Raw genomic sequence first — 19,321 nt, forward strand, 5'->3', positions numbered from 1 at the left:
GAATTCTGTTGAAAGCAACACACACATTGTTTCATAAAACAGCATACCCCAAACCATTAAGCCAGGCCTTGTACATTCAGATAAATACATACATTGAAATGCATAAGACAATGAACATTTTAAATGCCAAGACATTAAATTCAATGAAAGTCACTTAGCACCTCATCAAGTTGCAGATGACCATTTGCACATCTGCTGGCACCTATTGTTAAATCCATCATTTCCAAAAGACAAGGCTGACCTGTAGCAATTTTAACATGTACACCAACTGACTCAAGCTTCCCTTACCACAAATTGAAATTATGTAACATTCCAAAGACATGCATCTGGAGCGTTTCTCCCCGGGCTTCTGCTGAAAACAGGCTATGTGGAACCTAGTCGGACATTCCCGGTCAACAAATGTTAAATAAATAAATATGTGAAAACATAAATTCTGTGAAACTCGGGGGAACCACAAATAGCTGCCCAAGAGAATTGAGAAACAGAGGTTGGCATGAGAGGACACACATTCATTGTAATGCCATGCTTTATAAAGGTGGACAACAGTAACTGGTGTTGATAATGGTGGACCTGAATGCACATAGGACACAATTTTGGAAAGGAGAACTGCCCGGGTCCACATGTGTGGTGATGTAGAAATACAGTCAGAGAGGCCTCTGTCTGCCAACTGTCTTGATAGTAGCCAACACATGGTTCACAATGTGATATTGTCACAAGATTGCATAGAACAGTGGCTAATGTATAACTAGGGTAGACTTGTGGAAAGGACAATGGGGTAGAATCAGTCACTAAATTCATCCCCAGTGACAGTATGCCCACAGTAAAAAACACTGGTTGTCACAATCAGATGCAAGCAGTGGTCATAGAAGACTTCAAAGTAGAGACCAGGCTGAAGACCTAGAAGACGGCTGGAGAGAAAGTACATTTCTAGGAATTGCTTAGGGATCTAGCACCTCAAGAAGAGGATATATGTGATGAAATGCATCATTCCCTTTGGCACAATGTCCGTTCACATCAAATGAAAAAGTTTTGAGGGACCTGGGATCACAGGTTGACTGCAACCTTTACTTCGACCACCACATGTCTACCATTGTAAGGGAAGCTTTCCACATAGCTCACTTGATTAGTGAAGTCAAAGTCATCCCTTCAAGAGCAAAAGTTATAACCCCCGCCACCCCCAGTACTCAGCAGTTATCTGGCCCATAATTGAGTATAATGCCCAATTTGGTATGTACCGTACTAAGCACCTGAAGACATTCGAGAGACCTCAGAGTTTTCTAACAAAGAAGGTAAAGGGCCTCCAGCATGTGCCTTACATGGACTGAAATCCCTGTGCTAAACTTCGTATTGTATACACTTCTTAGGGGAGCCTTATGCCTGGCTTGCAGAGCAGCCCAAGACCCATATCTAATGAACTTACTGCATGTTCAAACGGGTCAAGGGCTACCCATTCCAGGAAGTTATTTATAGCCTGTGAGATAAGATTTTGTAGTACTAGGCCTTCTTGCATCTAAAATGATATCCATCACAGGTTTGCTGAGGGATGGTAAATGAGAGATTAAGTAATTAGCCAGGCTGCAATGTTCAGTGTTGGAAGCTGAGAGTGCAGAAAATCTGGTTCTCCTGCTGAGACAGCATGGAAGGAGTGTGAGGCAGGTGCCATGGAGATAAACGTGACACTATGCAGGAGGGGGTACCAATGTTGGTGCAGCCATTCTGGAGCAATCTAAATGATCCTTGGTTTGTACTGTTTGAATTTTAATAGTACTTTGGAGAGCAGAGGCAGAGGGGGGAAGGCATAGACTGATGCTGAAGGACAGAGCATACACTTTCCATGCTTGTTTGTGGCGAGTCCTTGTGTAAAATTTGTCCACTTGGTAGTTCTGGGGAGAGGCAAACAGGTCTATATCTGGGCTGCTCCATTTGCTTGTCAACATGTTGAAAATCCTTGGTTCCAGTTTCCACTCATGTGGGTCCATGAGGTTTCTGGTTAGTCCGTCTGCCAGTGTATTTAATTTTCCTGGCAGGAATTGAGCTTGTAGGTGCACTTGGCAGCTCAAGGCTGTGTTCCACAATGCCATGGCTAGTCTGCAGAGGGGGTAAGAATGTCTACCCCCATGCTTGTTTATGTACCACATAACAGTGGTGGTGTCCGTCTTTACCATTAGTTGTCCTGGAAGAATGTGGTCCTTGAAGGCTGTCAGAGCATTCTGTACAGCTAACATTTTTTTTTTGCTTGATCTGCAGGTGCATTTGACTTGGGCTCCATTTGCCCTGAATGCACTTCCCTGCCAGGTGAGCCCACCATGCATAGTCTTCTATAACATTCCCACCCACCCCCCTGCTAAAGCTGCTGCCTACACCTGACTACTAGTTCCACAAACAGAAATAGTTATGGAGGACAGTCATTATCCCACCAAATATAATGGAAGTTAAACACCTTACGACAGAGGGGCTTGTGCAACAAGACAAGAAAAATTACTTGGTTTTAAAAGCACCAATTTTGTTCAACACAATTAACCAACCAAACATCTCAGTGTACTATCAGGAAGCACTAACCTGCACAAGCCTAATGACCCCTGCAGGAAATAACCACTTCAAATTCTCCAATACCTAAAGTCCACATCTGTTCAATATCCCGTACTATTACCCAATAAATCTGGTGCAAGTTTTAACCCCACAGTGCAACTACCCCACAGCCCTAGCCAGACAACTTACCGGACAAAGTCATTGTTACAGTTCCAGCATCCTCTCAATTAATATGGGACAGGTCATCTCAGCCATCTCACCCCCCCCCCCATAACATACACCAGACCACATTTTAGATCACATAGGTTGGCCAACTACTACTACACAGGTTACATTCCCAAACCTTGGAAAACAGCTACTGTAATGCCATTACACAAAGGTTACCCCATCCACAGACTCTGGTAACTAAAAGGTCTATTTGTCTCATTACATAAAGCTACAGAACAAAGCTCAGACCTCATTAGTGCACTGGACCTTCAATTTACATAAGTGCACTGGACCCTCAATTTACTTTAGGCTCTGCCTCTTAAACCTTGTTATGGCCACCTAAGCATGGACAGCTGTTATGCCGTGTACCATTTATGGACCTAAAAGCCAAACACTACTGCACAATAGCTATTTAACCAGTGGTTAAGACTCATACATGGCATTCCTGAAAGTTGCCACCACCATACAGGATTACTGTGTTGGGGCCCTATGCCACAAGGCATCTTATTTTCAAATCTTCACACAAACACTCCTGACCTATACTAAATTGACAGAAAACCAAGTTGCGAGATTGTTCCTCAGGTTCAACTGCTCCAATATGGATTAGAGTATTAACAAGGGTGCAACAGTCTCAAAAGTGTACAGTAATACTGTAATTTCTGTGAATAAGACACTTTCACGTAGGCAACTGGCAACATAAGTGCTTACCTTTTAGACATGCTATCTGCAGAGTACCTCAGAAATAGGGCCTCGTTCTCAAAAAGCATCTCCTTCATGAGCCTCAAAAGCACCTCGTCTTACAAACCTGAAATAAAGGACTACGTTTGGCACACGATTTCTTGAAGCTGTTTATTGATCAGTACTATGCTAACTGTCCTTATGGACCATTTTAAACTTAGCCAATTACCCCATGTGAGAATCAAACCCTGTACCTTGGATCTGTAAGGTAAACACCTTAACCATTATGCCAATCCCCCACCTGGGAGGGATTTGGGATCTTCTGCAGTTTAAGACCCTCAACATCCAAACAGTCTAGCAGCACTCTCCCTGCACCCCCTATCTACAGTGGAAAGACATGTCTAGCCTCTTAAACCACAAAAGAACTAAACCTATTGATTCCCCATGCCCAGCTACATTTAAATACATTTACAGGCTAAGCTTATAATGGTCTGGTACAATGCCTACAACAAACATAAGAGACCCAATAGGGATCTTTACTACCTGGACATAACTCACAAACTACACTCACAATTACATAACCTAGGAACTATGATATTAACAGGTAGCATACTTGCCTTTGGTGAGGAAGGCCATAAGGCTACAGATTCTATCCCAGCTAACTGAATCACTGACCATGCGGTACAACAATACTGGGTGCTGCACTCTTTGTGAAAAAGACATACTTTGGATGATGCATTAAAACAGATGTCCCATCTCCTACAGTTGGTGGATATAAAACATCCCATGGCACCTTTTCAAAAAAAAAAAAAAAGTAGGGGAAGCTCCTTGATGCCCTAGCCAAATTCCATTAGTAGTAAAGATACCACTTCTGGACTTCCATGAGAAGAGTCCACTAGCATAGGGGGACTAAACTGATCAAAGAATAAAGATTACATTTATTAAATAAAGGCCACAACTTTCAGTCCTCACAGCTCTTGTGCATTACCAATGTTAAGATTTTCGCAGCACTATGCTGCATTTCTGCAGCAACATTATGGTGTGTTACACCAATGGCTTTTTTCTCATAAGCTTGAGTTGTGGCTAAAACTGGTCACTGAGGAGTCCAAACATTAAACACACTGCCACTTTCATTACTACAACCAAGTCCTCTTGGAGGCATTTTAGGCAGCACTTGGGTCATAGCTGGCCTTAGGCATAGGCCAACTAGGTGGCCGCTTAGGCCGGGCCTCTAGCAGGGGTGCTTTTCCAGTATTTATTTGGTGTAGTAAGCCAAGGATGGGGGCACCAGGTAGTGTGGTAGGGGGTGCCGTGGAGCCCTTTTGCCTAGGACACCAGTTGACCTAAGGCCGCTCCTGACTTGGGTAGCCCAAGTGCAGAGGCATGGCTACAGTTATGCATCATGTGGGGGGTTGCAACAAAGATTCACCACAAACTGTGTAGTCCTGCCAATTGTCAGAAGTGATCTGCCAAGACCCCCCCTCAAGTCCTTGGTAAAAGCCTGCATCACTACCATGGCACTATACAAGCAAGGAATGCAAAAACAGCCTTGTCAGCTGGACATGCTTATGAGAGTCTCCTTTTCTATTACATTCAGTAAGATAATTATTTTACTTAACTCCCAAATGATGAGCATCTCTACACAACCAGAACTTCAGAACAGCTATAAAATCCAATATGCTATTTAAATATACTTACTTTCTCTAAAGATACCAGTCCAAAATTGTGCAAGTTACCAAATATTATATATATATATATATATATATATATATATAAATAAATAAAATGTGTATGTATATATATATATATATATATATATATATATATATATATATATATATATATATATATATATAATGTGTGTATATATATATGTGTGTATATATATATATATGTATATATATATATATATAATATGTGTGTATATATATATAAAATATGTGTATATATATATATATATATATATATGTGTAATATGTGTATATATATAATATGTGTATATATATTAAACTTGTTTAACTGTTGTTGTCTACACGCTCAAGTGTGATCGCCATGTGTGTGCATTTAAAAAGTGTTTTTTGATTATATCTGCTTTAGTTTCTGAAAAACCAAGAAAAAAATACTTGTTTTCCCGCCTTTCTAAGCTAGTATAGTCCAGTTTTCAGGTTAGTGCTCAGTTCAGGGCTGTGTTACTAGTTTATGTGTTTGCCCATACCTTACTTGGATAGAAGGAAGTTTCTCTGTTCACTGTGAGAGAGGGAACTTTGAGCATCCTATCTGTCCCTGGAGGAGTGGTTTCAGCCCCAAAAGTAGTAGTTTATTGGCCATTTTGGGCTAATTTCTCTCTCTTTCATTTCCCTGCTATAAAACCCGCACTTGCGCAAAACTTTTGCGCACCGGGCTTAGCTAGGGTATAACTATCACCGGCTCCACAAAGTATGCTCTTCAATTTTTCCCTTGGAACTAGACAAACTTTCAACTTAAGCACTCTCACCATTCACTTCTCATACCGGCACTTGCTCAAAACTCATATCAAGCACTAATAAACCTTAGCACTAGACCCCCCCTATACTGTAGAGAAGGACAAGGCTCTCTATTCGACCTTACCAGCCAATCAGTAATACAGCTCACTGCACCTATCCAGGCATGTCCAAAGGGCAGTTTCAGGTGTACAATCCGGTCCATCTGGTGAATCTGTGCATTTTGAGGCAATGTTACAATTGCCTCATGCACACAGACAACCTCTCCTCCTTCCACCAAAACACTAATACATGCGAGAGATGCAATTATACAGCCAAATAAGCTCTCTCAACCCAAGACAGGACCAGGCAGTCAAAAGGAGAAGAGAATTACTTGCATCACACCACCAGTCTCACATAAGACTTATGAAACCAGCACCGGCAAACAAAACACAAATACATAAAAACATACTCGGAGGCTCTAAATAAAAATCTGCAGAAGGGCATTACTTGCATCACACCACCAGTCTCACACAGACTTATGAAATCAGCACTGGCAAAAAAACACACAAATACATGAAAACATACTGAGGCTCTAAATAAAAATCTGCAGAAGCAAAGAGACCTCCAAAGCAGACATCTAAGCAATCTCCACCCCCCAACACAAACCATGAAACATACTTCACAAAACCAGTGTGCCACACAATCACAGCCCTTAAGGCAAAATAACATACCCAACACACTAGTAATAGGTGACTATAGTCAGGCACACTGACGTCCCACTCACTAGGCTGAACAAGGAGAAGGTTACTGTTAGCTGCCTGTCCGGTGCAAGGATCCACCACATAACACAAGCACTGGTCACTCCAGAACAAGTACAAATATGACTCTGTCATTGTCCATGTTGGTGTGAATAACCCGAGCCATACTCCCTGGACTACATGAAGAGACATGGAGGAGCTCCCTGATCACATAGCCCAGGCCAGTATGACCCTGACCCCGAGTAGCATCCTGCCCTCACCAAGAATGATACCACGGTATAGAGAAAAAATGATCAATTTCAACAATTGGCTAAACTTCTTGTGTTATTCAAAGGGGATCCAGTGTCTGTCAGCTTGGGATGACATGCTCGACAAGCCACACGGCTTCGCTAGAGACAGCTTGCACCCGTCATCCTTAGGCTTTCGAATACTGGCTAACGTTCTTGCCACCCCCATAGTGCCTTTTTTAGGCAAGGCTCAAAAGACAAACCCACCACCGTAAATACTTTTTTTAAATAAGTTAATGGAATGCCAGTCAAAATCAAGTATAAGAAAAATAAGCAGCACTCAACTCAAACCACTTCTTGCACTGCAGTTCTAATTATAATTTATATTCAGCTTTATTAAAATAACAAGTAACATGCTGAAAGTAGAAATCTCTGATGCCCCCACTTATAAAAATGTTCCTTATCCAAAAAAAGACCTGCTGCCTGACATCTATTTGTTTCATGTAGAAAACATGATCAAAGTAAAAAATGAAAAGCAAACAAGAAATAAGCTCAAGATACATTGCTTAAAAGGATTACTGTACAGGTTATGGACCACGCAATTGGCATTCGGTTTACGGGTAAAGCCTGCAGAGATGACGGGAAGTCTCCAAGTGTAATGAGACTCTTAAAATAATGTAATTCTGTCCTTTATTACAAATACTGGCATATGCATTTCAATACCCAAGGCTTATACATTATCTAGTTAAGTATTCGCTACATGGCAACAGAAAGGCTTTCAATGTTGGCAATTCTTTAACAGTATGCTTATTAAAGCTTTCTTGCATCTTGCACAAGTGACAAAAAACGGAGGATAATGCTACTCAATGCCAAAAGCCTAAACCTCAAAATGCACACACTCGAGGCACCCCTCAGTATGGAGAAAAATCGATATATGTGCAGTAAAAGAAACCTGGTTTAAGGCTCCAGAGAGCACCCCAGCACTACCAGGCTACATCTCATACCATACATTTCAGCCACAAAACCCGGACCGAAATACAAAAGGTGGGGGCAGTATCCATATTCATCAAGGATACCACCTGCAGGTTAATGGCACAACACGACGCTTCAGAGATCATCCACATGCAACCAACAATAGGCAACACTGCTATTCAAATTATAGCTTGCTACAAATGACCCACCATGTTCCAGGACCCCCACACCAAATTTCTGGAAACACTGGGAAACAAAGGTCCTACCAAACACCCTGATATTGGGCGATTTCAATTACCCAAACATTAACTGGGAGAACTACTCAAGTACAAACTCCCTTGCCCAACATTTCCTAGAATGTATAAACTCAAACGCTCTGGATCAACTAGTCAACACCCCCACCAGAGGTGACAACATATTGGACCTGATCATCACCAACATGGACAACCAGTGTTCCACACCGGAGGTCAACCCCTCGCTGGTTAGATCTGACCATAAACTAATCACTCCAGATATCCACATTGTGCCACCACCCCCAGTCAGTCAAAGAAACCACCGTGAAAAACTTTTCAAACGCAAACTTCACATTACTCAAGACCGAGATGGGAAGTTTCAAAGCCACCATGCTAAAGGATAATGCTGTCCAAGCTGTAAAATCCTTTACTAATGCACTAATGCACTCTACGGGCACCTACAATAATGCATGGATCGTGCTATCCCAAACAAAACCAGAACTCACTCCAAGAAAAGGAAACCAGTCTGGTGGACCCCTACCATAAACAAGCTATACAATAAAAGGAGGAAACTAGTACAGAAAAAAGTAAAATCCCAAGAAGGGAAGACAGCCCTGATCAGTATCAGCAAGAAACTTATGTTCCCTCGTAAAATCATCCAAGGCTAGATTCGAAAGAAAAAATGCCATGGACTCCAAAGATAACCACAAGACATTCTTTAGCTATGTCAAGAATCTAAGTGGCAATTCTCAGATCTGCTCTGAGTTAGTGCAGAATGGCACAAAATACACTGAACGGACTGATATAGCCAACATCCTGGCAGACAGGTTCAGTGCAAGCTTCACCCCCCTCTCACCCCCAAGAGGGCCCATAATTATACCAAAAGAATGTAGTGCCCCTGAAATCACAGACACTCAGGTTAAAACAGCCCTCTCCAAAGCCAAAAACACAGCATCAATGGGACCGGACGGTGTTCCAGGCTGCATCCTACATGAGCTCAAAGATGAACTAACCCCTCACCTAAACGCACTGTTTAACCTCAGCCTCTCCACAGGCTACATGCCCACAGAGTGGCGCCCAGCAACAGTTATTCCACTCCACAAAAGTGGAGCCACAACGGACCTACCCATAAATACCACTATTTCATTTGCTGATATCAACCATCGAAATGTTAACAACTGGGCAGTGTGATCAGTAAAACTCACACAGAAAAATGACCTGACAGACCATAAAGTTTTTCAAGCTTCTACATCTAGGACAGTGTATAGCAGTGACATCCCTCCTAGGCTGAAGAAGCTACTACGACAAATGATATTTAATGACAGCCATCATCCATACATTTCAGATGCTATCCCAGACAGAAACTGTGATTCATCAACTACAAACTGTTGCCTTTAACTTTGTGCTCCACAAATCCCTTTTGATGTCCTTAAATAAGTTAGTGTAATGAAAACAAAAATGCTTAATATTAATAAAAATATCTAACCATGCAACTTACTACTAAACTACTGTAAAAAAAGTTTATATAAAATTGTATTATATGCGGTTTCTACAAGAATGTACCAATATATTAAAACCTAAAAAAAGAAACGTTTTTCTGTTATCTATCTAAGAAGACTTTAATGTCAGTTTTATGATTTTATCCATCCCAGATCAAATGGCATGTGCGCTCCCTCATTTGTGTCTGAAGTAGCAGCACGCCTTCCAAGCGTGGATAAATCAGAATCAGGAGAAGGCGGTAGGAAAACAAAGAATCGGTGAGACTACAGCAGATTAGCCCCGTATTTCTCTCATTACATACACATTTTAATGTAACACATTAACATTTAATGTAAGACACCAAAAGCGATCGTGCATTTCAACTACCCACCAATACAAATCAAAGCATTTCTTTCAAAACCAAACCATGACAGCACAGCAACAAAATGAATGTTTGGGGGTTTGTACAATAATGCTGTGTGCATACAATTTTAAGGTCTCTCGCAAGCAAAATTTAACGCAGAACGTGTCTTCAAACTGTTTTAAGTTTAGTGAAAAGGAAAACATCACCCTAAGGCCAATGAATAGTAGTGGAGAAACAGTTATTTAAGCGTAGAACATCACTGCCTTACCAAAAAGAGCTGAACAGGGGTTCAGTCCCGTCTTCTTCGAGCGATACGCTTCCTGTCATTGGAAAACTCCGCTTTCACAAGCTAATCGTCCCATTTTCCGAATGACTTCATACCAGTTAACATTAATAAAATGCTCTTGTAAAGACTATCTACATATACAGCCCTCCAGCTGCCAAAACACTAATACGCCTCCAATAACTACAACACTGGACAGCCGGTAGCTGCAATCACGTATCTCTTCTGTCAGGCTGCACATTCAGAAAACCATGGTCGATTAATGCCCACTATCCACTCAGAAGCACCACAGTCCTAGACAATACAAAACTGTGCGATCAAGATCTAGCTAGCCCTTCTGTTACACTCGTTAAGCGAGTGTAAATAAAATACACACACACACACACACACACACACACACACACGTTGTAAACCCTTATTCTCAGCAAAAGAAAGCAAGGCAGAAGAAATTAATCGGCTACTATCGTGAATTATATTTTTTAAAAAGTTTACTTACAAATAAATCAGGCCACGAGGGTACGCTGATATAGGGAAGGCTTGGTAAAACATGTTCCGTCTGGAAAATACTGTGTACTAGAAACATGAACACGAAAGGAACTTCCCTACCACCTGCAGCTAAATTTGAGTATTCCAAGGCTGGGGGAAGGACCAGGCAGCTGTGACATCAAAGAATGGGTGGGTTTGACCAAGAAGCAGAGGCCGGCCATGGTGATATCACTTCGGGGGAGGGAAATGTTAAAAAAAATATACTTCCACTGCCTGGCCGTGATGACATCAGTAATTGGGGGACTCCAGCAGGCTTAAGTAAAACGCGAGAGAATGTTTTTCAAAGTGTAAACATTGCTCTACGCTAAGGTAGGGTTGGATTACCGAACTCAGGACGAATTAATATTTTCTAAACGCTGCTTTCTTATTTGTTTATGCAAGAAGCTATAAATAGGGACGAAAGTGGCAGAGAAGTTGAGGAAAGTATTTTACAAACCCATTGTACTCCTTTAACTGACCTTTGGTCCTTCTCATTGCCAGGAGTCCTAATAAACTGCCAGATGTGGAGGCACATGTGCAGCTGGAATAAGTTTATATTTATGTAGTGACTGATACATGGTTTAAATATGAGGACACCCCCTTTGCCTGGATTCTGTGCATCCTTCACACCCTCTGGAAATGGTGGGTAATGTCTCCATTTTTATTATCTCTTCCAAAATGATACTCAGTGACCCTCCAAGTGAGCTTAGTGAACTCTAATTTATACCAGGTTAGAAGGATCCTTAACTTGTAGCTTGTTGCAGATCCCCTTTTGTAGCCTGACATCACCATGATTATTTCTTAGCATTCTGAGAAAAATCCCTATTAGAGATGGATGTCTAGACCTTTGTGACTTTAACTATTCTTTCATAGACTGGAGTACTTCTGCTTCAAATGCTGAGTGTGCACAATGTTTCTTAGACTGGGTCTCTGAGAATTTCTTGGATTTAACAGTCCAAAACTCCACAAGGAGGAGAAATATGTTGGACATACTTCCTGCACATTCAACTCTTACCTGCTCTCTGCCTGTGGATGTTCTCTCATTTAAATCTGATTCTCAGCTGATTATGTTTAGCCTCAGAACATCCTTTCCCATGGTTACAAATACCACACTCTTTAAAGACTTCAAAAAAGTTACACTTTTACAGTTGTACAACAAAATTGAATGTTGACCTCAAAATGGAACCAGGATATTCAGCGGCCCATGCTAAGGATCTTTATGCTTATTTAGATAAAGTAGTTATCAAATTTGCCATTGCATTTGGTCTGGGTAGGCTGTTTCCATCAAGACCAAATACAATGGCAAATTCAATAACAATCCCCTCCGAGTAGACAGAAAATATACATAAACTATACAACAGAAGGAAGAAACTGCTTTGATTACCTTGTAAGTCCAGAATCTCTTGTCACAATGAAAATGTGAAATGCTTCTTTAAGAAATTTAATAAGACAGCAAAGCCTTCCATAAATGTTGGCTTGCTTATGAGATTAAGGATAATTATAAGTCCTTCTTCAGCTAATTAACATCACTGTTCAGAACTTATCTATAATTAGAATGCCTAATCAATTCCTAATGACATCACCACCATATTGACTAACAAATTTTCCTGCAAATATCTCCCCTGAAACTATCATTCACACACCAAACATACTGGATTCACTTCCTTCTCTAAAGACCTTATCCTTCAAGTGTTCTCAAAGACCAAAAATCTCTTAACCGATTAGTACCCTCCCTAGTAAAGGCTCAAACCTAACCGAAATGGTTCTTATGGATATGGCAGAATTATGCATTGTACTTATAGGTGCCTGTCTTATGTTAAAACAGATTAGCATGACAATTCTATCCAAGAGATCACAACTGAAGATGTCCTCAAATCCAAATGACTTTAGATACTTCCCCAACATCCTAGTACTAGCTTCTGCTAAAGAATTAAAAGCTCACCACCCTATAAAGGCCCCATAGCTAAAATGAGTACCTATGCCATGGATTTCTATTTCCACATAAACTTGGTATTGAACCTTATGTCCTATTCGTCACAAATGCAGTGGCAAGTTCAGATAAAAAAAAACACAGATCTCCAGGATCAACAAATTGTACAATGACAGAATTCCTAGCCATATTAAAACTCACTACTCTACTCAACAGTAAGCAAATATCAAGCTTTTCTACAAATGTATTTGAGTTACAGCAGTGACATTTCTTTTTCATGAGGATAGTCTCTTACCCAGATTACTACCATGGGACTCATGCAAAGCTTTAAGAGTTCAATCATAACACTTTGTTTTGCAGTGTGTCACAGGATGGGCTGCCAACTGGCTCACTGACAGAACCCACACTGTGAAAGCAGCAGACTCCAAGGATTTGGACTTCAGACCACTGACAAGTCGGGTACCACAGGGTTCAGTCCTGGGTCTTCTCCTGTTTGGTATCTACTTCTCAAAGGTACAGGCTAACACAGAAGGTCTTTGGCTAACAAAGTTCGCAGATGACTGCAAACCTGGAGCCATAATTGAAACTCCTAATGATGTGGACATCCCACAAAAGGGCCTCGGTGAGACAGATGCCTGGTGTCAAAGCCATGGCCTCAAGCTCAATGTCAAAAAGTGCATTGTCATTCCTTTTGGTAAAAACTCTGTACCCATGAACTACCACATAGGCGGTAGTCTACTTAACACCAACAGTGTGATAACAGACCTTGGGACACAGGTGGACAGTAGTCTCTCCTTTGATAATCACATTGCCACAGTAGTCAGGAATTCCTTCTATCTATCCTTCTCCTTACACCTCATCACAAAAGGTTTCTCATCCAGGAAAAAAGAGGTCATTGTTCCCCTCTACTCATCACTCATTCAAACCATTATAGAGTACAACACCCCTTTTGGTATGTACCTCACAAGACATTTACAACAACTAGAAAGGCCACAGAAGTATCTAACAAAGAGGATTACTGGCCTCAAACAGATGCCCTATGCAGACCATCTCAAAAAACTCCAGCTTTACTCCATCACATATCGCCTACTCAGAGGAGATCTCTGCCTAACATACAAAGCTAAGTCAAACCCAGAGCTGTTGGACATACTCCACTTAAAGAAATCCCAGTACCTCCAAGGTACATGTTCTAGGGACCTAAACCTTGTCACCACAATAAACAGAACATGCTGGAGAGATAGATTCCTGTCCCAGAGACTTCCCATACTCCAGAACAAACTATTTATCTATATCAAACAAAGCTCCCCATTAGCACTCTTCAAGAAAAATCTTGATGATTGGATGGGAGATAGGAAATTCACCCCGGGGATCACTTCTGTGGCTCTGCTCGACAGGGGCACAGGAAAATAATTTTCTTGGGTGGCGAAAGCCAGGGTACCTTTTTGGCTAGGCTTATATAGAACCTAGGGCCAATAGCCTAGTACCTACCTATGAACTTTGCTAAAGACATAAAGTATGTGTCAATCACCTGATGTACGTACTGCATTCACCATAACAATACTGAAACCTTAACATTAGAAATTAGAAGATGCTCCACTTTTCACTAACAGTAAGGTCAAATATACTACATATACATATATAGGTGTGTGTGTGGGTACACACACACATATATATATATTTCTATACACACACACACAGATACTAACAGGTATACATACACACAAACGCACACAAACATGTACACACACAAAGATGCTCACACATATATATATATGTGTGTGTGTGTGTGTGTAGTCGACACCCAAGAGATCAACACCATTTCATTTATACACACACCAGTGGTTGAGAGGTGTATGAGACTGACAGCTATGGGTAGGAGAGTATTTCCTTTTCCCAGGGATTTTGTAGTCTCTGAGTTAGCAAATATAATTAGGAGGGGCATGTGTGGGGTTTAAGGCAGCTTGTCATTTGTTTAGTCCACTCTGGTGTAATTACTGGAGTATGCACATAATGTTTTGATATTGGTGATTTTGACATTCTAACATTGATCTCCTGGGTGTCGGGGCAGTGTCTGATCGACCTTCGGCTCAACACCCTCATACGTACATAGACACAACACCTATCTTGGGTCTACTCACTTTATTCATGTAACTCATACTTCAACCACATAAACACTGACCACAAAATATTGACAAACCATATGATGACACCCCTCATGCACCTAGGAAAAACCTTGAATTCCAAAACTTTGACAGCAAAAAGTTGACAAACCAAACTTTGATGTGCTACCACTTTTGCTCTGAGAAAGAAACTCACTACATGCAGCAAATGACATAATTCCTCCTGCTATTTATATATAGTAACTCCTGGATCACACAATGCTTGGGGAAAGGGAATATTTCCCTACACAGGGACTGTTGATCCCATAGACCTGTTTACCACTTGCATATGTCATCCAAATACAGTCGATTAAGCAATGTTGACAAATAAGCATGTAGACTAAAAACAAGGCACCCATATACAAGCATATATATATATATATATATATATATATATATATATATATATATATATATATATATATAAAATTTCATCTGCTTTTACTGTACTTGTGTTTCTACCTACTTCATTTTACTTTTGCATCATCTTAAAAATACTCAATTGTATTTATTGCTGCTTGGTGTAACTCATTCTAAGCCTTTTGGTTTAAACACTTGGGCTTCGGACCAGTTAGTTGTTTTGCACTGAGAGGGTTTGTGGTCTGCACTGTTGTGGCAGAACAGGTAGCTTACATCCTTCTAGGTTGAGAACTGCTGATTGAGGGCTCAGTGTCTGTTATTCTAAAAGTGTATTAATTCTGGTTTATGCACTTGGGCTTTCAAGCCAGTTATTTTACATTAAGAGGGTTCGTGGTCTGCACTCTTGTGGGAGGAGAGGCTGGACTCTGCCCTTCTGAGCTGGGAATTTCTGGTTAAAGGCTTATAGTGCATGCATATCTGAACTGTTTCTTACTGAAGTTGGTGCGCCTTGTTTGCTGTGGCATAGACTGGATTCGGGCCTGCTGGATCTAGCTTTGTTTGTGTAACTTGAGCACTAATCCAGACATTCTCTAAAGTATTCAATGGTATTTATTACTGCTTGGTTGTAACTTGATTAAAGTGTAGCTATCATTCAAGTTTTTGGATTAAGCACTTGGGCTTCAGACCAGTTGTTTTACATTAGGAAGGTTTGTGGCAAGCACTGTGGTGGCAGGACAGGTAGCTTTCATCCTTCTAAGTTGGGAACTGCTGATTGAGAGCCCAGTGTCCAAGTGTATTAGTTCTGGTTTAGGCGCTTGGGCTTCAGGCCAGTTATTTTACATTAAGAAGGTTCGTGGTCTGCACTCTTGTGGGAGAAGAGGCTGGACTCTGCCCTTCTGAGCTGGGAATTTCTGGTTAAAGGTTTATAGTGCCTGAATATTTGAACTGTATCTTACTGAAATTGGTACACCTTGTTTGCTCTAGCATAGACTAGATCCAGGCCTGCTGAATCTAGCTTTGTTTATATGCTTGTTGTTTGTTTGCTTGTTATTTCCCTGGGAGCTAATTCCACCTAATACGCAACTTCTCACGCTTCTGTGGATCACTAGTGATATCTGCATTGCTTACTGTACTTATTTCCTTGTTTCACTTGAAAGAAAGTTACTGTTTGTCGTTTTTGCATTTAGTTACTTGTAACACATTGCACTCAAGTTACCTGGCACTTGCTCACTAAAGCAATTATATAAGTCAGCACTAAAAATTAAAAGCACTACACCCTCACTCCCCACTGGCCCTTGTTTTCAATTAAGGATTTCCCAATATTATTCTAGCATGTCCAAAGGTCAGTTGTCAATCTCCTCTCCGGTCCAGCTGGTGAATCTGGGAATCTTGAGGCAATGTTATAACTGCCTCATGTACACAGACAACCCTCTCCTCCTCCCACATAACACAAATACTTGCGAGAGATGCAGCTATTTAGCCAAACTGGAGGCTGAGCTCTCTCAACTCAGGACTGGCAAGACCAGACAGGAGGAGAAGGCAACTACACACACCACAAAACCAGCCTCACATAATGCTACCACTCCACTGAATCAAACACATAAACACACAAAGACATACTCGAGGCTCTGAGTAAAATTTACCTAAACAGCAGAGGCCTCCAAAGCAGACACCCAAACAACTGCTACCTCAAGACACCCCACAAGCAACACATAAACCACAAAAGCAGTGTGCAAAGCAGTCACAGCCCTTAAGGCCAAATACAACACCAAACATACTTGTCATAGGTGACTCCATAGTCAGACACACTGATGTCCCACTCACCAGGCTGAACAAGGAGAGGGTCACAGTAAGCTGCCTATCGGGCTAGAATCCGCCACATAACACAAGCACTCGGGTCACTCCACGGCAAGTACAAATATGACACAGTCATTGTCCATGCTGGTGTGAACAACCTGAGACGTACCTCCCTGGACTACATGAAAGAGACATAGAGGAGCTCTCTGATTATGTAGCCCAGGCAGGTATGACCCTAACCCTGAGCAGTATCCTTCCTTCACCAAGAATGATGCCACAATATAGAGACAAGATGATCAGCTTTAACAATTGGCTTAATGTCTGGTGTCATTCAAAGGGGATCCAGTGTCTGTCTGCCTGGGATGATATGCTTGACAAGCCACGCTGCTTCAAGAAGGGACGGCTTGCACCTGTCACCCTGGGATTCCGGATATTGGCTAAGGCTCTTGCCACCCCCATAGTGCCTTTTTAGGCAAGGCTCAAATTCTAAACCTACCACCCTAGAAAACAAAATGGGAAGAAACTGAGGGTAATGCTGCTCAATGCCAGAAGTCTAAATCTCAAAATGCACGCACTCGAGGCCCTTCTCAGTATGGAGAACATCGATGTCTGTGCTGTAACTGAAACCTGGTTCAAGGCTCCTGAGAGTACCCGGCACTATTAGGTTTTACCTCATATCATGCGTTCCGCCCCAAAACCCGGACCACACCACAAAAGGAGGGTGTATCCATATTCATAAAGGATACCCACACCTCCAGGTTGGTGGCAACGCATTAAGCTTCGGAAACCATCCAGGTGCAACTAACCATAGGCAAAACTGCTCTACAAATTGTAGCATGCTACAGGCCACCCTCTCAAACTCAGGAACCCCACACAGCCTTCCTGAAGACACTGGAGGGTATAAATGTATCTCCAAACACCATCATATTGGGTGACTTCAACTACCCGAATATAGACTGGGAACATTACTCAAGCCCTAACTTTCTAGCCCAACGGTTCCTGGAGTTCATAAATTCAAATGCCATGGAACAGCTAGTCACTGTTCCCACGAGAGGAGAAAATATACTAGATCTCATTGTCACAAACATGGGGACAAAATGCTCCACACTGGAAGTATATCCCTCATTGGTGAGATCTGATCATAAACTAATCTCACTGGAAATCCACATCCCGCCCCACCCCAAAAAAAAGACCATAGTGAAGAACTTCTCTAAAGCAAACATCACACTACTCAAGACTGGTGTGGTATCCTTCAAGGCCCCTGAGCCAGTGGAAACCACAACCCAAGCTGCGGAAGCCCTTACAAATGCCTTCTATGAACACCTCCAGGACTGCATGGATCAGGCAATCCCAAATAAAACCAAGACTCTTTCCACAAAGGGCAACGTCCAGTCTGGTGGACCCCAGCCATTAACAAACTTTACAATAAGAGGAGAAAGCTATTACATGATAGAACAAAATCCATAAAAGGGAAGTCACCCCTGATCATTATTAGTAAAAAAATACGAGCACTCATAAAATCAACTAAGGCCAATTTTGAGAGAAAAATTGCCATGGATTCAAAGGAGAATCATAAGGCCTTTTTCAGCTATGTTAGGAACCTGGGTGGAAACTCCCAGATATGCTCAGAATTAGTCCAAAATGATACAAAAATCACTGAACCCACAGACATTGCCAACATACTGGCAGACAGGTTCAGTGCAAACTTCACCCCGCTGTGCGCCCCTAAAGGAGAGATAACTATCCCAGCCGAGTGTAGCCTCCCGGACATCTCAAATGCGCAGGTGAAAGCTGCTCTCTCTAAAGCTAAAAACACAGCATCAATGGGACCGGATGGTGTCCCCGGCTGTGTGCTACATGAGCTAAATGAGGAATTAAACCCGCACATAAGGCAGCTGTTTAATCTCAGCCTTACCACAGGATACGTGCCCAAGGAGTGGCGTACGGCAACTGTGGTCCCACTCCACAAAGGCGGCGCCTCTACGGACCCTGGTAATTACCGCCCCATAAGCTTGTTAAGCTATATATTGTTAAGTCTAGTCTGCAAAGCTATGGAGAGGATCATAATGGAGCTCATAAACAAAGATATAGGGGACTTGCAGACATTGGACCCGACCCAGTTTGGCTTTGTCAAGGGAAGATCATGCCTTTTGAACTTGGTCGACTTCTTCGAAACAGTCACCAAGGCCATTGATGAGGGAAAGGCAGTCCATACAGCCTACCTTGACCTTGCAAAGGCTTTCGACACAATACCCCACTCAGGTATTGTAGAAAAACTTACCAGCTTAAATGTAAACCCATATGTCACAAGATGGGTTGCAAACTGGCTTAAGGACAGAACCCACAGGGTTAGAGTTG

This window comes from Protopterus annectens, chromosome 10.part0 (assembly GCF_019279795.1).
Source record: "Protopterus annectens isolate FY-2018-M chromosome 10.part0, PAN1.0, whole genome shotgun sequence".
In the NCBI taxonomy this organism is placed as follows: domain Eukaryota; kingdom Metazoa; phylum Chordata; order Ceratodontiformes; family Protopteridae; genus Protopterus; species Protopterus annectens.